Source organism: Odocoileus virginianus, chromosome 9, assembly GCF_023699985.2.
Source record: "Odocoileus virginianus isolate 20LAN1187 ecotype Illinois chromosome 9, Ovbor_1.2, whole genome shotgun sequence".
Lineage (NCBI taxonomy): Eukaryota > Metazoa > Chordata > Mammalia > Artiodactyla > Cervidae > Odocoileus > Odocoileus virginianus.
The window spans coordinates 3317856-3339803 of record NC_069682.1 but is presented as its reverse complement, the minus strand read 5'-3'; the positions used below and the strand labels follow the sequence as shown (position 1 = coordinate 3339803).

The 21948-nt window shown below is 42.7% G+C and overlaps 1 long non-coding RNA gene across 5 annotated transcripts in view; it reads right to left on the bottom strand.

Moving 5' to 3' along the window:
• Positions 1-21948, bottom strand: part of LOC139036542 (uncharacterized) — a 141806-nt gene that overhangs the window by 60714 nt on the left and 59144 nt on the right. For 4 of the 5 annotated variants that reach the window (XR_011489316.1, XR_011489315.1, XR_011489314.1 and 1 more), the window contains exons 3-4: positions 11698-11928; positions 11457-11571 (exon numbers count right to left, since the gene is read on the bottom strand). This is a non-coding gene — a long non-coding RNA (uncharacterized lncRNA). The remainder of the gene's footprint in view (positions 1-11456; positions 11572-11697; positions 11929-21948) is intronic. The other variant, XR_011489318.1, reaches the window with a different exon arrangement.

Here is a 21948-nt window from a genome sequence, read left to right as displayed (position 1 = left end):
GACTGTGTGCCTCTCCAAGCCTAGCAGTCAAGAGGCTATTGCATGCCTTCACATGGTTATATAAAATGGTTTGTAATTAATCTGTTGAACTCTGCCAGTGAAAGGATGCCTCTCAGATCTTTCAAGCTGCTTTTAAAACTTAGTTCTCTTTAAAAATTTCACCACTTCTCCCAACAAAATGTATTTAGTCGAGATTTGTTTTGTAAGTTATTCCTTTCATGGTCTTTGAAAAAGAAAAAGCCAACTTTAACCTCCATTCTTTACAAATGTCTCAGATTCCCTACTGAAAGAGGCTGCGGTTGTTTCAAAACTAAAATTAACAATTACCTCTGTTGGTTCAAAGACAAGGTGGGAATTGGATGGTCTTGAGACCTTCTATTTCGTATATGGAATGAAGACAGTTTGTCACAACAGCCCTTGACCAGTTCCTGGAGTTTTTCTTTGCACTAATTATTGTTATGCCTAGTATCAGCATGCCTGTCCTTTGTAGAATGAACTAAGGTGTAACTGTAACATCTTCCTGTACCTTCATACCTGAAAAAACTAAAGCAGGTTTTTCTTAAAAATTCTGTGTCTGATTAACATTGTTTCAATATTAGCTCACAGCAGCACTAAATGTGAAGTCATTGTATTGATTATTTGAATTACATTCAGTTTTTCCACTTGTTTGCAAGATTTCCTTAAGAAGTCTATTTTTGGCTGAGATTTTTTTTCACTGGTTCCACTCAAGGAAGTATTTGCTTGTTTTGAACAGCACTTAAGGTCTCTGATAAGTGCTTCTAAAATTTTATCTTATCCTCTGGAGATCTTGTTAAAATGCAGATATTCTGATGCAATAGGCCTGGGGTCAGGACTGATATCTTGCATTTCTAACAAGCTCCCAAAGTAATGTTGATGACACTGGTCCTCGGACCACACAAGACTCTAGAGTGGACTTTTACTGTTTTGGATTTTCCAATGCTTAAAATTTTACTCAGATGCAATGTGATGGAGCACATGAATGAGGACCAGGCCAGAAAATAGAAAGTGGTTTGCATAATACCTATAATTCACCCTGTGATCACCAGCTTAAACTCAGTCCTATGTGATGCCAAAGGTGTTATCATCTAGCTGGTCATTTGATGAATGAAATCAAGGCACATGTGTTCACATGGGAAGCAGCAGTGCTGGCGTGTCTTTGTGTCTCAATTCACATCTAAATCCCTTTCACAGTCTAAGAAGTCTGGATTCCCCTACTTCTTTCCACAGTTCACTTCCCTCTCCTTGTCTGTCACTATTACCAACCTTCCATCTTGAAGATATATATATATTCTTTTTACTTTTAGAAGAATTTTTTACTACATCTTGAACATAGATCGTATAAGCCTGCTCAGTTGCTTCAGTCCTGCCCTACTCTTTGCAACGCACGACTGTAGCCCACCACGCTCCTCTGCCCATGAAATCTTCCAGGCAAGAATACTGAAGTGGGTTGCCTTCTTTCAGGGGATCTTCCTGGCCCAGGACTCTAAACCACGTCTCCTGCAATGCAGGAGGATTTTTTACCCACTGAGTCACTTGGGAAGCCCCAATATCGATCAACTAAGGCTAAATAACACAGGTGATATCTACTGACCTAAGCACTCATCATAAGTTTGGATCTTTTTAATCCACTAGTTTGGTCCACCTTTCCACTTGACCGCAATCTCTATAGGTGGGAAGTTTTATGGATAGTACATAGAACCAATTCTGCAGGAGAGCTTTCCTAAGAGGCCTATAGCCTGAGATTTGGGTTAAGCCCTTAAATGAGGATGTCTTTCAATTTCATGATCACAGTGCTTGGATCAAGTGTGTTTTTTAGCTGCTAATCCACCATCTAGGAAGGCTTATTCCTTATAGCTTGACACAGAGTATGGCTCATGGATTAATAGAAAAATCCATCAATTGAGTAATAGGAAAGTAAGTTCTGGCTCCAATTCTACCTCCGAATTACCTAGGCAGTGTATTAAAAAGCAGAGATATCACTTTGCCAACAAATGTCCGTATAGTCAAACCTATGGCTTTCCCAGTAGTCCATGTACAGATGTGAGAGTTGGACCATAAAGAAGATTGAGCGCCAAAGAATTGATGAATTGATGCTTTCGAATTGTGGTGCTAGAGAAGACTCTTGAGAGTCTCTTGGACAGCAAGAAGATCAAACCAGTCAATCCTAAAGGAAATCAACCCTGAATATTCATTGAAAGGACTGTTACTGAAGCTGAAGCTCCAATACTTTGGCCACCTGATGTGAAGAGCTAACTCATTGGAAAAGACTGATGCTGGGAAAGATTGAAGGCAAATGGAGAAAGGGGTGGCAGAGGATGGGACAGTTAGATGACATCACCAACTCAGTGAACATGAATTTGAGCAAACTCCGGGAGACAGTGGAGGACAGAGGAGCCTTGTGTGCTGCAGTCCATAAGATCACAAAAAGTTAGACACAGTTTAGAGAGTGAAAAACAGCATCAGTTAGCTGAGTGAGTTTGCATAGAGTATGGTGTTTCCTTAAGCATCACTGCTATTAATTATAAAAATAAGTCTCTAGCTCCAAGTTTTCTTCCAGCTCAGATGACCCTTAACCTGAAATGCCTCCAGACCAGAGGCTACACACAGCAAACGACCCACACAACCACACCCATTTCTGCACATGGATCCTTGGAAACCACATTCCAGGCAGGAAGTGCCCGCAGAACATCTTATGACAACTTCTTCATTTAGCACAAGAGGAAACAGAGGTCTTGGGAGCAAGGTTGCTCAAGGGCAGAATGGGGATGAGAACACACATTTCCTAATTCTCGGGTCTGTGATCTACATAACAGCCCATGAGCTCAAGAGGTATCATGGGGATTAAAAGTCAGTTGCCCCTTTGTGCAGGCTGCCATGGAGCTCCTTATATGAGAGAAGTCTTCACACCCCAGAAATGCCACCTTCCTCTGAACATAGAGAGAGCTTTACAAGCATTTACTGAATGAGAGAATGCATGACTCCTTTGCATTTTCTCTTCTTTCAGAGACTTATTTGTAAGCATTTAGAATCTCCTGAATATTCACTGGAAGGATTGATGCTGAAACTGAAGCTCCAATACTTTAGCTACCTGATGCAAAGAGCCAACTCACTGGAATATACCCTGATGCTGGAAAAGCTTGAAGGCAGGAGGAGAAGGGGATGACAGAGGATGAGATGGTTGGATGGCATCACTGTTCAATGGATGTGATTTTGAGCAAGCTCTGGGAGATGGTGAAGGACACAGAAGCCGGGCATGCTGCAGTCCATGGGGTTGACCTTGTTGATTTGGAGGCACACTCTCAGTGCTCCAGAAGCAGAGTGCCTCTGCAGGACCGGGCTCCAGCTGCCCACAGGGGTAAGTGGCTTAACAACACCCACTTTATCTCCTCCATCCCTTCCCTGTCTCACTTCCCTACCCTCCTACCAGCATTTCCTGGAATCGTCTTCCAAATAAACTATCTGTGATGAATCTTAGTGTTTGCTTCTGGGGAATCCAAACCAAGACACACGGGTGTATCAGCTTGGGGGAGATGGAGATTCCAGGGGGTCCCTTGCATTCTTTTTGCTGTGACAACTAAATTTTTATCTGACTCGGGTGTAGTCTGGGGAAGAGAAAGGCCCCGAGGAGAAGCCTGGGTGCAGGCATGTTATTTGGGAAGTGTCCCAGGAAGCGGAAGTACGGGAGGGGAGCAGGGAGAAAAGGAAGGGAAGCGGAGCCGGTACACAATGTGTCTGTTAGCGGACTGCTGTGGGGATCTGAGGGCACAGCCTCAGGTCCCCCGAAGGGTGGGATGCACCTCAGAATCACACTGAGGGGCAAAAAGCAGGGTGCCGATTTACTAACCCCTTCCTAGGGCATTTGCCCTGTAAACAGGCCACACATGCCCTGGAGGTTATAGGACGCCCTCAGACAGAAACTGGAAGCTCTGGGTATTCCCCAAAACCACCTGCCAGGGGCCTTCAGGAAACCGGTTGTGGCTGCTGTAGACACTGTCTGCAGGACTTTTACTACATCGAAACACCGCCCTATTCAGCAGACTGTCACCTTGCTATCCTCAGAGACGTCTCTAAACCTCCTGAGTGCTGAGCTGGCCTTGTTTGGGCTTCCCTGAAAGGTACCCCTAGATCCATCGGGGCCCAATGCAACTCCATCAACCAAGAAGCAGGTGGGATGAGAAATGGAACCAGTAGAAGAAAAGTGAGCCTCAAACCTGCTTCTGCAGTCAGGCCAGGAGCCGAGCTGAAATGCTGAGTGCAGGCGCAGACCTGGCCTGTGGCCAGCACCGTCTCCCCAAGGCCCGGCCGTCAAGGTCCCAGGACTGCACAGGCCTTTTCTTTGAAACCTCTCTGTTCAATGTCACCAAGCCGGCCTGAGCAGGGGCCCCGAGGTCAAGGCAGTATCAGGGGTAAGGTTTCTTAAGTGCCATGTGTGAGACACCATCTGACACTGTTTATACATCGACTTAGCCCCCTTACTGACCACAAGACAGAAGTTAAAAGCATTGCTTTTGGAACTCAAATGTGTTAACTTCCAAAGTGATGTTTGAATTAGGGTTAAGAAGAGCCCAACGTTTTGATCTACTGATGTGAGGGAAAGAAAAGGAGAAAAAAACAGAGTAACTTAATGAATCCTTTTTTTTCCCCCAGAAAGGAAATTGAATTATTTTGACTAAAACCAAGAGGCCTGTTCCTAATGAGTCTATCAGCTTTGGGGCTGACATGAGATGGCTACAGATGTGTCTGAATTCTGCCGCAGCCCAAACGAGGCAGCTGATCTATTAAGCTGGACTGCTGATTTCTGAAGGGGCTCATGAGGAAAGGTAACTTCCCTCTTCAACAGACCAAGGCCAGAAAATGGAGCACTCACTGGAGTTGAACCAACAGCCATCACTTGAAAGTCAAAGACAGCAGCAACCCGAAGCCTAAAAGTTGCCTTATTAGAGAAGGAATATATCCAGAAGACAAAGGCACAAGGCCCACAGCTCAGGTCGCTGGAATCTGGCTCTCCTTCCTTGAAACGTCTTTGGATTCCTAACAAAAAGATTAGCAAATGCATTTCCCACACTTCAGTGAACCACGTGACAACATGCCTGTGATCTGTGTTACATTGTGGAGTTGACAATTTTTAACTAATGGTTTTCTTATCTGCTTGTGTGGCACAATGGGAAGCAGTGGCAATTAAGATAATTAGATATGAGTAGGAAACAGCTCTTCTGATTAGAATCACAGATTGAGCTTGCTGGATTTTCGGCACACGGACATCAGTGTGTGCGGCACGTCATGAGCTGGCACGGTCACCCTTCTGCAACGCGGTGAAAATGATTGCATTAGTGAGAACATGAGACATGACAAGGTGCTGGGGTCCCTTTTGTACCAGGCAGAAAAGAGCAAATGATGTTCAATGGGGTTTGAAAAGTTTATTAAACTCTATTGTCTTCTAATTCTTTTTAAATTAACAAAGTGAATTAAATCTGGGTTAACTGTCTATTAAGCTATATAGCTGATGAACCACTGGCTCACCAGTGAAGTGTTTGCTATGGAAATGACCAGCCCAGTAATAAATAGACGAGAACCCCAAGAAAATAAATGAAATGATGTTTGTAAGTAAAACATCCAGAAGGAAAAAGTTTTGTGTTAATATGAACTAGGAAGTATTTATAGGCCACTCAAAGGATGCTTTAAAACCATTTTGGACTCCATTCAGAATATTAAGAAGCAATAAAGACCTAAGTCTTTTAATAAACTCTGTATTAATGTGGGTACAGATATTTCACAGAATCTAGATGTTTGCTAAAGATGGTTTTGTACAGTCCTTGCATCTCTTATAAGTCAGTCTTATAAAACTTTTTGCTTGCTTTGAGCTCTAGAAATAAAAATTGAGACTTTCATGTAATTATTCAATAAATACCTTTTGATTATCAACACCAGTGTCCTACCGAGATACACATCAGGAGGCATCCAAATGTCCCTGCTTTACCCAGATGATGGGGACGCTTTCCAGATGATCAAGTAAGAGGCATGCCCAATGGTCTAAGCACGTTTAAGCTCAAGCACATTTAAGTTAATGTGTATAAGTAGCAGGGTGAGGGATGAGGGGGTATGTATATACATCATAATAGAAAGGGCTAGAATTCATCATCATTCCCTGATAGCTCAGTTGGTAAAGAATCTGCCTGCCATGCAGGAAACCTCATTTCAATTCCTGGATTGGAAGATCCACTGGAGAAGGGATAGGCTACTCACTCCAGTATTCTTAGGCTTCCCTTGTGGCTCAGCTGGTAAAGAATCCACCTGCAATGCAGGAGACCTGGGTTCGATCCCTGGGTTGGGAAGATCCCCTGGAGAAGGGAGAGGCTACCCACTCCAGTAATCTGGGCTGGAGAATTCCATGGACTGTATAGTCCATAGGGTCACAGAGAGTCGGATACGACTGAGCGACTTCCACTCTCACTTAGGTCCTAGAACAATACTTATGATTTCAAATGTAGAATGTAGACTTTATAGCCAGCAGGACTACATTCCCTGTGAGTCACTGAAAAGTCATTCATGGTTTACTCAAGAATTATTAACTGAGCATTTTTTAAGTGCCAGGAACTATTCTAAGAACTAGGATTACCTAAAGGAACAGAGACAAGGTTGGTTGTTGTTACAGGCAAAGCAAGTATAAAAAGTTTTTAGAAACAAGTAGAGTTTCTGTTCCATTTTTTCCCATTGTATCTTTATGATACTCAAAGACTTGATATTGAATAAAATGCTTATACAGCAGTCCCTCTGATTTCCCTGGGGAGGTGCATTCCACATGGCTCCAAGGAAGCTCCCCGGCAGGAGTGGGCGCCCACAGCCTGCAGCACTAACTGGCCCATCAACACAGCCTGCATTGCCTTCCTCCCTTCCATCCGTTTCTACTCTTTCACTGTGTTTTCAGGGGTCACCTTTCAACTGAACCGCCCACTCAGTGTCTGCTTTGAGGGGAACCCAAACCAGACAAGAGCGAACAGCGATGTAACAGCAGCTATTCCTGACAGGCTATTCTAGCATCACCAACTCAGGGAACGCGACTCTGAGCAAACTCCAGGAGACGGTGGGGGACAGAGGAGCTGGCGTGCTGTGGTCCATGGAGTCGCCAATAGTCAGACACGACCTAGGGACTGGACAGCAGCAACGGCAATTACTGACAGAGTTTCCATTCATCTCACTGGAATCTTTCCGCACAGAATAGTCATATTTTTCCTTTGTAAGCCTTTGGTGATGCGCTACCTTCAAAAGCAGCGTGCTCTTGGGAAAGTCCGTGGAGCCCCCTCCTCCCCTGAGTCCCCTCACCTTCCCCACCGGCCTCTCTCCTACTCTGACCACGTCTCTCATTCTACTCGCCCAGCTCCCCGCCTCCTGCAGCATCTCAGTATTTTAATGTGGAATGAAACTGTGACTTGTACAGAAAATGGTGATGTTTGGACTGGTTTACTCTGAAACATTCCCCCCAAATTGAAGTGGTTTTCAATAATGCCAAGGAGCGAGGACAAAAGAAAATAGCGTGGTTTCTTCTCATATTGGGCAATATTTTTTCTTCTAAATTCATCTTCATCAGCTTTGTTTCTCCTACTCAGATACTTAAGGTTGGCATAAATATGTTGTGTGTGCTCAATCATGTCCGACTCTTTGCAACCCCATAGACCCCACTCTTTGTAGCCCACCTGGCTCCTCTGTCCATGGAATTTTCCAGGCAAGAACACTAGAATAGGTTGTCATTTCCTCCTTCAGGGGATCTTTCTGACCCAGGGATGGATTTCATATCTTCTGCATCGGCAGGCAGATTCTTTCCCACTGAGTCATCTGGGAAGTCAATTTGAATACTTTACTCTGATTCACTTTCTCAGAATCAATAGTAATATGAACTAATGATTATGGAAAGCTTAATAGTTCTGTACATCAGCTTAACTTTCACAACTGTTCTACTATCATTAGCCCATTTAACAGGTGAGGAAATGGAAGCAAATGACATTGCCCAAGGATGCTCAGCTTCCAAGGATGACAGATCTGGAGAACTGAGTCTCTAGCCAAGAACAGATCCTTCATTCCCATGTCAAGTTACCTCCTACCACATTACAGTTTTTGCTAACTAACAGGACCCCTTCCCCCAACCCTTGAATTACAGCTTTACTGCCTCTGAATATAAAAGAAACACTGAATTGAAGGGACTTACAGCTCAAACCAGCAAGGAGAGGAGGAAAGCTGGATTGGGCAGCGTCACCACCTATAAATTGCCGGGATTCTAAAGGCTACGTAACTAGTTCTGTCTTAGGTGCATTTAGGAAACCTGGTGAATCAGCAGTGACATTCAACCTGGTTACCAGGGCATCTGAAGCTAGATGTTGTTAACAGTAAAAGCAATAGCTCCTAGCTTAACTCCAGTGACATCTGAAATAGTTGTAATAACTCATGCTTTGTGCTCTAACCATGTGGGGGTGTTTTGAAGAGCTCTAAAAAGAGAGGCAGTTCTAGAGCCAAGTTCATGCAGTTCCTATATCTCTAACAAAGATAAACACCAACTCCTGCCTTAAATATATGCATATGTGTATATATATGTATGTATGTATATATATATATATATATATATATCAGGCTTCCCTGGTGATTCGGATGTAAAGAGTGAGAGAGTGATAGTTGCTCAGTCATGCCTGACTCTTTGCAACCCCATGGACTATAGCCTGCAGGTTCCACTGTCCATGGAATTCTCCAGGCAAGATTACAGGAGTGGGTTGCAATTTCTTTTTCCAAGATGTAAAGAATCTGACTGCAATGCAGGAGAATGGGGTTTGATCCCTGGGTCAGTAAGATCTCCTGGAGAAGGGAATGGCCCCACTCCTGTATTCTTGCCTGAAGAATTCCTCGGACAGAGGACAACAAACTGTGAAAAATTCTTAAAGAGATGAGAATACCAGACCACCTTACCTGTCTCCTAAGAAACCTGTGTAAGGGTTAAGAAGCAATAATTAGAACCTTATATGGAACAACTGGATCAAAATGGGAAAGGAGTATGAAAAGGCTGTATATGGTCACTTATATTGTCACTTATTTAACTTATATGCAGGGTATATCAAGTGAAATGCCAGATTGGACAAATCACAACCTAGAATCAAGATTGCAGGGAGAAATATCAACAACCTCAGATATGCAGATGATACCACTTTAATAGCAGAAAGCAAGGAGGAACTAAAGAGCCTCTTGATGAGTGTGAAAGAGGAGAATGAAAAAGCTGGCTTAAAACTCAACATTTAAAACATTAAGATCATGGAATCCAATCCCATCACTTCATGGCAAATAGACAGGAAAAAGTGGAACTGGTGACAGATTTTCTTTTCTTGGGCTCCAAAATCACTGTGGATGGTGACTGAAGCTGTGAAATTAAAGGATGCTTACTCTTTGGAAGGAAAGCTATGGCAAACCTAGACAGCATATTGAAAAGCAAAGACATTGCTTTGGCAACAAAGATCCATAGCGCCAAAGCTATGGTTTTTGCAGTAGTCATCTGCAAATGTGGGAGTCTGACCATAAAGAAGGCTGAGTGCCAAAGAATTGATGCTTTCAAATTGTGGTGCTGGAGAAGATTCTTGATAGGCCCTTGGACTGCAAGGAGATCAAACTAGTCAATCCTAAAGGAAATCAGTCCTGAATATTCATTAGAAGGACTGTTGTTGAAACTGAAGTTGCAGTACTTTGGCCACCTGATGCGAAGCACTGACTCATTGGAAAAACCCTGATGCTGGGAAAGATTGAAGACAAAAATAAGAGGGCAACAGAGGATGAGATGGTTGGATAGCATCACTGGCTCAATGGACATAAATTTCAGCAAACTCTGAGAGATAGTGAAGGACAGGGAAGCCTGGCATGCTTCAGTCCATGGGATTACAAAGAGTCAGACACAACTGGACGACTAAGCACAGCAGTATATATAGACATAGATATATGTATGTATAGTTACGTATATGTTAAGCCAAGTTGCTTCTGTGGAAATCACAATCTATTTAGACTCACACAAGAAAACTGGTATTTGTCAAATTAAAAATGTAAAAAAAAAAAAATTTTAATTATCATCTCATGGACACCAAATGATATAACTATGGAATTTTTCTGTCTTGACCTGCCTTAGGGTAAGCTAGTTAATTCACTTTTCATTTGCCTAACTAATCACTTCGAAGGTAGCCATTAGTCATCCTGATTGCCCATCTTCTACAGAGGAGATGAAAGAACACGGCCAGAACAAGCATAGATGTGGTTGAGGCTTTCCTTCAGATCTGCTTATGCTTGTGTGTAACTGCTTAAAAACAACAGGTAGGGCCCTCGTTGTAAATAGGAAATCAGTAATGAACAGACAAGGAGAAAGAGAATGAGAAAGACGAAGCCATCCTTACAAGCTTTTACTCTTTAAGGAAGAACAGAGATGTCCATGTTGCCGGAAGGGACAAGGTGGGGATGGATGAAATAAATGAAGAGAACTAAGAGGTGCAAGCCACCAGTTATATAATAAATATTCATGTGGGTATATAATATACAGTTTAAGGAATATGATCAAAAATATCGTACTAACTTTATATGGAGACAGGTGGTCACTAAATTTATCATGGTGATCATTTTGTAGTGTACACAAACTTCAAATCATTATGTAGTACACCTGAGACTGATAAAATTGTTTGTCAACTGTATTTTAATTTAAAGAGGAGGGGAAAGACAGAGGAGAGAGCAAAAAAACTAACAAATGTGTCCAGGTCGACTGCCCCATGAGCGGGTATCAGTGGTAATGAGTGGAATGTTTTAAAGGGAGGAAGGTATTCAAAATACACATCTCTCTACTCAGCAGCCTGTTAATCGTCTCATGGTGGGTGGCAAAAATTGCCAAAGAACCCAAGTCACTGGATATTTTTTGTTGGCAGTTCTACAGGATTCTCCTTATGTGCATGAGTTTCATCTTCATAGTTTGATATAAACAAAAAACTAGAAGCACTTGAACCCAACAAAAAAAAAAAAAACATGAGACCCCAGATTCCAGTTTCCTCATTCAAACATCACTAACCCCATTTCTTTACAAATACACACAGCCTCACATTAAGAAAAGTGAAGCTTCCCAGTTCTTTGCTTGTGCCTGGCCCTGTACAGCCTTCATTATTCAATTCTCAGTTTAAAATAAGCCACAGAACATTTTACCAGCAGAAGTCAAGCCATTTTATTGATGGAAATGTTGAATTGCTTCTCCTTGTTTACTTCCAAGAATAGGACATCTCCTATAAACAAACTGGCTGGGCACACATGCAAACTTCTGATCAATACCCGCCTTTGAAAATTCACAAGGTCTCTTGTCAACAGCCTAACGTACAGTGTATCAGGTTCCCACTTACCTTTTTAGCATCTAATGATTAAAGACAATCTGTCAGGACTCTTACCTCTGTGTAGGGGAGGAAGAGCCAAGTGCAGGGAACTCTTAACCTTGCTCTTGAAGATCATTGAGGATATTTCTATAACACCCTCCAAAACATCTCTGGGCTGATGATGGTTCTACTGGGAAAAAAAAAAAACCAACTTTATTCTTTCTCATTCTGCTTTTGAACCGTAATAGATAAGTTTTCCTGGTGCCATGACTATTGCCAAAAAAAAAATGATCATCCTTGTATAATGTAACAATACCTTGTATCTATGTAAAATCTCTGCTTCCGAAGCTCAAAGCACTTTCATGAAGCACTAGCTCATTCTATCACTTCCATCCTCACTGAGGTAGGGTGAGGCATGCATGCAATCCTCGTGCACAAGACAGGAAACCAGAGACAGAGGTTAGGGCAGTGCTCGGAGGTTGCACAATCCAGTTAATGATGTGGCCGGAACTTTCTGCCTTCATTTGCTGGGCTGCTTTCTCTTCTCCTACAGAGATTCCAAAACACATAAATAAATTCATCTGACACTTCTCTAGAATGAAGAATAATAATGTTTACTTAAGGGAGAAAAAATATTTCACTTTCTTATCATCTCATAAAAATGTATCCTGTTTAAGGGCCTTAAAAAGATGCCCTGATCCCTTATTTCTAAATGAAGAACACTTATGACCTAGAGGATCACCACCTACACACATGTAGAACAGAGCTAAGAGCTGGCAGAAGAGGTGGAGATGGGAGTTTCAAGTGTTAACCCAGCTTCACTAAAGAAGGACACTAAAGCGTATAATGCCAGGTAGAATAATGCCACACCAGACACTGCAGGTACAATTTCCCTTTCAATCGCACATCTACCTGTAAGGAAGCTAATGGCACTCCCACATTAGAGACAAGGAAAGTGAGTCTTGGGAGGTCAAATTACTTACACAAGGACTTCAGCCAGGCCCAGAAGTGGCAAACTCTAGATAATCCCTTAAAGGAGAAAATCTATGCCCAGAAGTCCTCAAAAAATAACCTGAGTAACACAGAATGGTGGGTCCCATGTAAACATTCTTGGGTCTGTATATTACATGTAATCATAAAAAAATGCTGATATTCACCTCCTTTCAACCTACAAAAAGGACTAATACAAATGATTTGAACTATCACTTTGGGGATTCCTGAGATGTTCTTGGGGGAAAAAAGTCTCCAAAGTATTAATACTAAGAATAAAGTCAGGCATTGCCTTTGAAAGCACGACTGTGGGCTTGAGATGAAAGTCAGGCTGGATGGAGAATTGTAGTTCAAAAAATTCCCCAGTCCGTAAGAAGCTTAGTGAGAAAGGGTGTGTTCCCACCACTGGAGCAGAAACTTCCTTTCCCAAGCCCTTCTAGGATTTTGCCCTTCCGGTTCATCTCTTCTGATCAAATTCATCCTTTAGGTAAACACAGGAGGGATTAGAGACCTTTAATTGGCTTTGAGGAAAAAAATGGTAATCTGAGATGCCTGGGCAGGAACTATCTTGTGTCTTGTGAGACAGAAGTGGGGAGAGAAAGAGAAAAGGAAAAATCTGCAGTTTGACAGGCCGTTCCCAGCCACAGCAGAGAGTGTTCAGGAACAGGCAAGGTTGTTAAGTCATTCATCCACACGTGGCTGTGAGCTGCAGGCACACCATCTTGGACTTCTCTGTCCACTCCACTCTCTCTGTGTGAAGTAAGAAACGGCATCCCAGAGCCTAGCTCAGGGGCTTTCACACTTTGTTGTCATTGTCGTTGTTCACAGCTCTGTCTGACTCTTTGCGACCACATGGACTGCAGCACGCCAGGCTTCCCTGTCCTTCACCGTCTCCCAGGGCTTGCTCATGCTCATGTCTGCTGAGTTGATGATGCCATCCAACCATCTTGTCCTTGCCCTCTTCTCCTTTTACCTCAGTCTTTCCCAGGATCAGACTCTTTTCTAATGAGTCAGCCCTTTGTATCCGGTGGTCAAAGTATTGGAGCTTCAGCTTCAGTTTCAGCATCAGTCATTTCAATGAATATTCATAGTTGATTTCCTTTAGAATTGACTGGCTTGATCTCCTCGCTGTCCAAAGGACTCTCAAGAGTCTTCTCCAACTTTAGCATAATCTCAATATCTCCTGGGGCTTGGAGGGATAGGGTAGGGGGCCTAGAGATTTTGATTAGGTAGGTCTATTGTAGCTCCTAACAAGTTCCCAAGTGATGTTGATTCTGCTCGTTCAAGAAATACACTTTAAAAACCACTAGCCTAACTTCTGGCTATAAGATTGCATTCTATCTTCCTGCTACATAATTTTCTGGGCCATGTCTGCACAGACAGAATCCATACATGATCTAGGGAGGAGAATCCATAGAGGTGATGCTGTCTGAAGGTTTCTAACAATGGGTACTGTAACACTGGCTTTGGTACAAACCAACTTGTAACACAGCTGGTGCTGTGGGATTCTTGGTGATGATAGTAGCTAACATGTATGAACTAGCCCGTATGTACCAGGCAGTATGTCAAGTTTGTACTCATATTATCTTTGAGAAAATGTACTGTTATTACTTCTGTTTTATAAATGTGGACTCTAAGCCTCTCTCGGTTAATCAACCAGAGAATGGAGGAGTTAGGTCCAGGCCCCACGGCTCTCTAGTGCTATACACAATACTTCCTAAACCCCAGAAACATTAAATTAGAAAAGGAGACATCTGCCTCCAGTGCTCTTTGATAAAGGAATAGGGTCAATGGGTGGCCATAGGTCTTTCTTCACTGTACTATCTTGTCTTCCAGGGTAATACAAACGTTCTCCTCTGGCCCCATTTTCTCCCTTGACTTCACCTGTGATGCATGGGAAATGCCTCATAGGTTAAAGTGCAGGAGATAGAAGAAGGGGGTGCCCTGCTACCAGACATGGTTTCTTAGATTATCTTTCCTTATTGAAACAAACACCCAATTCCTTGTAGAAACATCATCCAGTATTGGGAGACTCTGGCCCTGGAAATGTAATTACACTTTGGAGCTCCAAAGAGAGTGGATTGCAAGGGATTTGACACCTTCTTGCTTTTATGACATGCAGTTTTTGCATTATCTATCTCATCTCTTTGATATTAGGGGACAGGAAGTTGGAGATTGGAGCTGCAGAGATACCAGACTCTTACCTGAATGGAGATTTGTTTCACTGTTACTGTTCTAGCTTTAATATGCTCCTTAACTTAGTCTTACTGTGAACCTTGCTTCTTCCACCCTGAAGTTTCTGTTTTATAGCTTAATCCAGGACCTGGCTTCAGAGAGGTCAGTTGCCTGGGATTACAAGCTTCTGAAGTAGAAGTTGATAGAGCTTCTCCTCTTAATAGGAAGATACTGAGCTTTTCCTTGGAGTTGGGCCTCTGATGTACAAAGTTCAGGTGCAACATCATGGATCATATCATAGGCTAGGGATCATTAGGAGCACTGGCCACACAACGGCCATGGGGTCACAGAAGAGTGATGTTCTCACCTAATTGTGTCCTGAGACACCTTTTCATTGGACTAAAGGCCCACTGAGCTGTGCCACTATCTGCTTCCCTCTCACTTTCCCTCTTAATTTCCCTGATTCATAATCAGGAGATGCATTAGGCCCAAACACATTGCCCTTCGTTCTGCACATTTTCAAACTTGTTCAAATATTTCCATATTAAAATTTCACATGCCCTTTGTCCTAGCAATAGCATCTCTAAATATTTATTCTATAGATATACTGCACATGTGCAAAATAAGATATAATAGAATTGCCTGTAACAGCAAAATATCGGAAACCATCTAATCCATCTGACTCATCGTTAAGGAGCCAACTAAATAAATGACAGGTAATTCATACAATGGAATAATATGCAATCATTAAGAAGAATTAAGCAATCTACCTGTACCAACGTGGAGCACACCACCAAAATGTACTAGTGAAGCAAAAGAAACACCAAAAAAGATTGAAGTTTAGGGAGGTGAAACATCTTGTCCAGGGTCCTATAATTGCATTAGATTCAGCATCTTTGACTCTTTCCCTCCTAAAACTTCTACTTAGTCTTTATCCATTGGATGTTTCAATCCAGCACATAAGTCATATTTCCTCACTATCCCCTCATCTAGAACCTGCATCCTCTTAAACGCTACTCTCTCCAAAGCCTTCTCTCCAACAAGCTTCTGGATGGTTTCACCTATACTAACTCTCCCCTCTTCTTCTACCAACCTCCTGAATCTTGTTGTTTAGCTTCTGCCCCCACCAATCCGCAGAAAGTTCTCTGCTTAAGGGCACCTCTGACCTGTGATGGGCAAACCTTACAATAAAGCCGTTTTTTACTTTGTTGTAAGTCATCTGTGCCTACATCATGCCCTTCCTACTTGCTCCTTGGCCATCTGTGATGAATGCCCTGTTTCTTGCGTTTCCTCCCACTTCTCTTACTGCTTCCTCTCAGTCTCTCCTTGTCAAAATCCTCTTCCTAATCCCACTCTTGAAATGCTTGTTCTCTGTACCCCTCTTGTCTCACTGTATACATTTTCCTGTGCTCATCTATTCCTAATCATTGTATTACCACCTCTGTATCAATAGCATCCAAATGTCTTTTCTTCAACATTAGTTCTTACAGTGATCTGGAAGCCAACCTCCAACTTCTTGCATCATCACTTGGATGTCCCTCTGGCACATCAAACTCCATATGCACAAAAATCTGCAAGCAACATCTTTTTTCTCCTGCAAAGCAGCTAGTAGCTTCTCTATTGTAGAGAACAGTAATATCACCTCCCTCTTGGTCACCAAAGGCTGAAATCTTAGTGTCATCCTTAACTGATGCTTTTTCATAAACTTCATATCCCATCAGTCACCAAGTCTTAATGCCTCCATCTCTGAAACACCCTTCTAATCTATACTATTTTCTCTATTCTCAGAGCCATTATCTTAATTTAGGTCATTATTATTGCTCCATATTCTATCACAACAGTGTCCTAGCTGCTTTGCCTGCCTCCATATCTATGACCCCTCTAATGCCTACCATTCAGTAACCCTGTCTTTTTTTGAAGTCCTTTTGATGACTCTGAGTAACCTTGAGATTGTATTTCGAGTCTCTTCCATGATCTACAAGTTCTCCCTAATTTTCCCTCTCCTATCCTTTCAGCTTCATGTCCTGCTTCTCCCCCACCTCCACCCAGTTTGAACAACTTACAGCCCCCCAAAGTCCCAGCCCTCAGCCCCATTCAGTGCTAAATACGCTGTGACCCTGCCCGCGGTGCCCTGCCCTTCCCCATCCACCTGCCTGGCTTCTCTCCATTCTGCAAACTCAGCTTAGTCATAACCTCCTCTGGGCATTCTCACCATAGTTTTCCTCACACCAATTTTAGCTGAGTTAGCTACTGTTCATCTCTACCTAACCCTCTATTCTTCTTTCTATTTTTAATGCTTCATGTGTGCGTGCATGCAAGTCGCTTCAGTCGTGTCTGACTCTCTGCAACCCTGTGGACTGTAGCCCACCAGGCTCTTCTGTCCATGGGATTCTCCAGGCAAGAACACTGGAGTGGGTTGCCATGCCCTCCTCCAGGGGATCTTCTCAATCCCGGGACCGAACCCACAGCTCTCAATCTCCTGCACTGGCAGGTGGGTTTTTTTAACCACTGGCACCAGAAGCCCCTTAATGCTTCATGCCACACTTCAAAGAGGAACTTACCTCTGTTTTACTTTATCTTTTCTTCTCCTACAGTTACTGTTCATTGTGAATAAGGATTATTTTTCACTTTTCTTTCTAACCCTAGGGCTCTATAGTGTCTTTCACATAGTTAGTACCTAGTTCCCAAAACAAGTGATTAACAATTAGGGTATCATCCTTCTGGTTTCTAGAACAGATATTCTTTCCACTGTCCCTAAAAATAATAATTGACAGATTGATTGAAAAGGAGGTATATCCACAGTCACCAATGAATTGTAAAACATGAGCTTGTTCTTCGCACGACACAGAAATGTAACTCTGCAAGTCTTGGGTGATTTCAAAGACCTGATAACTGGAACTGTGTTTCAAGAACTGACTTAATTCTTATTTGTGTCCTAAGAATTAAGTTATTCATTCAAGTATTTATATATGTTGGCTTCTATTTACTGGTTAAAACTGGAGATACCCCTCCTATCCAGATGAACTTGCCAAGGTCCTTTTCAGGGATGACATTGGAAACCATTCCCAGATTCAACTGCAATTTGTAACAATCACTGCGCTGCTAAGAATCTGACTCTGTGGTTCACTTCAAGAGAATTCCTCAGCTGACTGGCAGGTTTGCTGAGAAAAGTCCTAGTCCTTGAGAACACCCTCAATTGTCTGTCAAGTCACAGATGAAACACTGGAGAGGTCTCTCATCCCACCCCTTCCCATAGTCTTCCAACCTCCTTCATTTGTTAGTGAAATGTTAGGGTCAGTAAGTCTGATAATTCATGGATAGATTCACTGGAAGTTTGTATCATTTCCATTTCCAGATTTCATGACATGGGACCAATCTGTAGGGGAAACTGCTTTAGAGGAAAGCTATGTGGGGGCCTCAGTAATGAAACCTATTGAAGCACAGGCCAAGATGGAATTGTGTGACAGCAAACTTAATCATAAAATAAATAGAAACCCCCTGCAAAGAGTCCACTATAAGCTCCAGAAGTTAATTTGTACATACATTTGTTTAGAACTCAAAGTTTATTTTCCCAAAGAACCTAAGTTACACATCTTGAATCTGTTCCCCAGCCTTTTACTGGGTATTTAATGCTCCTCCCATATAATTCTGTTAGAACCAAAGACTCATCTGCCACACCCAGCACTGTGTATGTGGGCAACTATATGGTGAGTCCAAATTCCAACGAGCAAATTATCTGACTTTTCGACAATGCCTGCAGGAGGAGAAACCATGATTGAGAAGAATGGTGAGGAAACCCCCCAGAACAGGGCAAAGGGGAGTTTGCATGAGCTCGCGACTGCTGGACTGGGGCAGCGGCTTCCTGCAGCCAGTCACATCCCAGCCAGGCGTTTGTACTTCAGGAGGCGGTGCATGGAGCAGAGAGGAAATTCCACAGCAGCAGACAGACCCAAATTGAGGGACATTCCACAAAATAACTGGCCTGTGTTCATCAAAAATACCACGAAAGACAAAGAAAGACCAAGGAGCTCTTCCAGATTAAAACAGACTAAAGGCAACGTGGGATCCTGAATTTTCTGTTACTATAAAGAACATTATTGGGACAGTTGGGGATCTGAGTGAGGTCTAGATAGGAGTCCCGTGTCAGTGTTAATTCTTAATTTTGATAATGGCAGAATGATTATATAGGAGAGTGTCCTCATTTTCATGAAATATGGAAATATGCACTGAAATATTTAAAGTAAAGAGTCATTAATTAAACAAGTTATCTGCAAACCTTCCTGGAGGAATATATATGTATATAAGAAAGGAAAGAGAAAGCAATATCAAAAAAAAAAGCAAGAAGGGAAAGAAGAAGGAAAGAGAAAGCAGAAGGAAAGGAAAGAAGAAAGAAGAATAAGAGAAAGAGGGAGAGAAAGGGTGGGAGGGAGAATTGACCAAACACTGAATGTAAAGGGTATACAGTCCAACTGCAAATTTTCTAGGAGTTTGAAATTATGTTAAAATAAAAGTTTTTTAAGATGCCACCATGTTATTATAAATCTCAGTCATGTAGGCTTGGGAGCCTCCCATGCTTTTTACATTTTTTTCACTTGAGTAACAACAATGAAGCTACAAGTCCTCCAGGGATGAGGCCACCCCTTAGAAAGTGTCTTTGCCTCTGGTTTTTCTGCACTGGGCTGGCTCCTGTTGGGAGGGCAGAGCCAGCCAAACTGCCTGGAGCTGTCTCCTAGGGACCCGCAGGCGTGAGTCTTCTGAACAGACCGTCCCACTCTGAAAGCCTGAGCAATATTCAACGATTTCACCCAAAACGTTGGCTGAGCCTGTTTGACTTGGCATCCTGTAGTTTTATTCCGCTATGCTTGGATAACTGTGGATCTATTTACAGCTTTCCCTGTTGCCTGAGAATGTGGCTTTGAGACAGTGTCATAAGCAATTCCCAACATGGATCTAATGATTTTTTTATGATTCGTAGATTCAGTCCTGGGCCTTTCCCCCCTCCTCTCCTGCAGAGTGATCTGTGCCACAGGACCCCACTGGGCTCGTCACCCCAACGGCTACCCAGACCGCCGCCCTGGGCCCTCCCTCCAGCAGCTATCGTGGTGAAATGCTTGACATGGCCCTGCTCAGGCTTGTCCACATGCCAAAATCAACACGCAGTACGTACTTTGGGGTTTTTCAGAGCTGACCCCAAAATATCTATTTACCCAGATGTTGACATTCTCATGAGTAATGGGCAAAGCTCCGAGGACACACGGTTGGTGGCAGAGCAGAATTCAGAACCCCACTCATAATATTGGAGTTGGACAGGGACGTAGACATTGTCCATTCCAACCATCATATTTTAAGAGAAGGAAAATGGGGCTTCAGGTGGTGAATAACTTGCCCATTGAGAATGGCATTAGAACCCAGGTCCCCCATTCCCCAGATCAGTTCCTTTGGACTCGACCAAAGCAGTGAATGCCCTTGGGTGAGACAGCCCTGGGAGCCTGAATTATTAGGTGGGTAATGGTGAAGGCAGCCTCCCGAATACATACTTTGGGATTAGATATGTTTCCAAAACCTTTTTTCAGAGTCCTACATGAAGAAACCTCAAACCCAGGATGCCAGCCAAAAACGGTCATTTTCAAGTCCCTCTGAAATCCTGGATGGATATTTAACCAGGCAACGTACGAGCTGACTCCCGTGGCAGGCACGGGTCTCAACAGTGATCAGTGGCTGACGCTTCAGAGCGGGCGGATGTGTGTGTAAGACTGAGCCACACATAGTAGGCCATGTGCCGCTATCCATGGGGTGTGTGAGGGGAAGAGGATATGAGGGAGACTTCTGAAAAGGAATGCAGAATGATGTTCTACGTATTAACTTGATTCAATTGTTCCTCACAGCCTACAGAAAAGCTTACTGAGAAACTATAGAGAAATTTCCAGAAAAATATACTTTTGGAAAAGCGATGTTTCACTCTCCCTCAGGTCCTAGTACCAAACAGGAAAAAGGAAACTATTAACTCACTCATTTATTCACTTACTCTCTCAATCATTCATTCACTCATTTTTTGAGTCTCCACCCTCAAGAAGCCCACATTTCTAAATTCCTTAATATATAAACAGCTGATACAAACAATAAGAAAAAAAGAAACTTAATAAAATGTTGACCAAAAGATATACACAGGGATTTCACAGAAAAAGAAATGGAAAGATTGGCTCAACATATGAAAAGGTACTCACTATCACTGGGCATCAGAGGAATCAAATTTAAAAAGGGATATAGCGTTTTTAGCCCTCTGTTCAGTTAAAATTTAAAATACTGATAACACCCAGTGTCTTGGGACTGTGGATACTACTGGTGCTGGGAATATAAACTGAGATACAATTTCAAGAGAGCTATCAAACTCTACAGCTCTATAGCTGTATGGCTATACGGCTCAAGAGAGCTGGCAGTAGCTATCAAAAATTTGTAAGGCATACTCTAACCCTATATTTCAATTTGCAAAGGTCCATGATGGTTCCTTCTCCTGCTAGGCAGTGTTCCTTCCCCATTCTAGAAACAAGAGCAAGAGCAACGCTGGGGAATCTCCCCCTGCCCCATCTCCAATTCAGGTTACCGTTGGGTGCGTTCCTAGGCCTGGCCAACAAAAGCATTACATGCCTCCAGATGCAAGAATTGGTTTGGGGATGGGTGTGTGAATCAAAGTGACACAATCTGGGGACATTTCCTAAGATTACTGAAAGAAAATTGCCCTCTGTTTTCCAATGGGCTTAGGGTGTTGAGCGTCACAGCATAGAATTACTGGCTGCCACTTTGCCCCTGAAAAGAAGGCCTTGGGAATGGAGCAGCACAGAGGGCAACAGCAGCTGGGGGTGAGTGGGTGGGACAGGGCCCCGGGGGGCCTCCTGAGCCCCGGCAGCTGATTCTAAGGCCAGACCCACCATCGCCACCCTTAGCTTTGCTTTCTGCCTAAACTAGCTAGGGTGTTTTCTCTTACAACCAAAAATATCCAAGCAGAAACTCTCATCTGCAAGATGACTAACACATGTACATGGTTATTGTAGCATTTTCTATCACAGAGGAAAAAGTATCAGCACCTTAATCACTCATCAATAAAAGAAATGTTTAAGTAATTATAGTATATCTAAAATATATCCTGGAATATTAAGGTATCATATTATTTTTTTTTTAAAAAAAAGCAAGTCACAGTACAATACTTTTGTGATTTCAGTCACGTGAAATGGCCTATGTAGGTATGTGGCAGGAATTGGTAATGAAGCAGGCTTTAACATTTTCTTCTCTTTTTTTTTTTCCTTTATCATTTCAAATGTTTATAAAATGAAAGAAAGGGGAATCCAAACACAAATAATCCAAAAGCACATTCAAAGGCAAGTCAGTGCTGAAAGAATGCACTAAA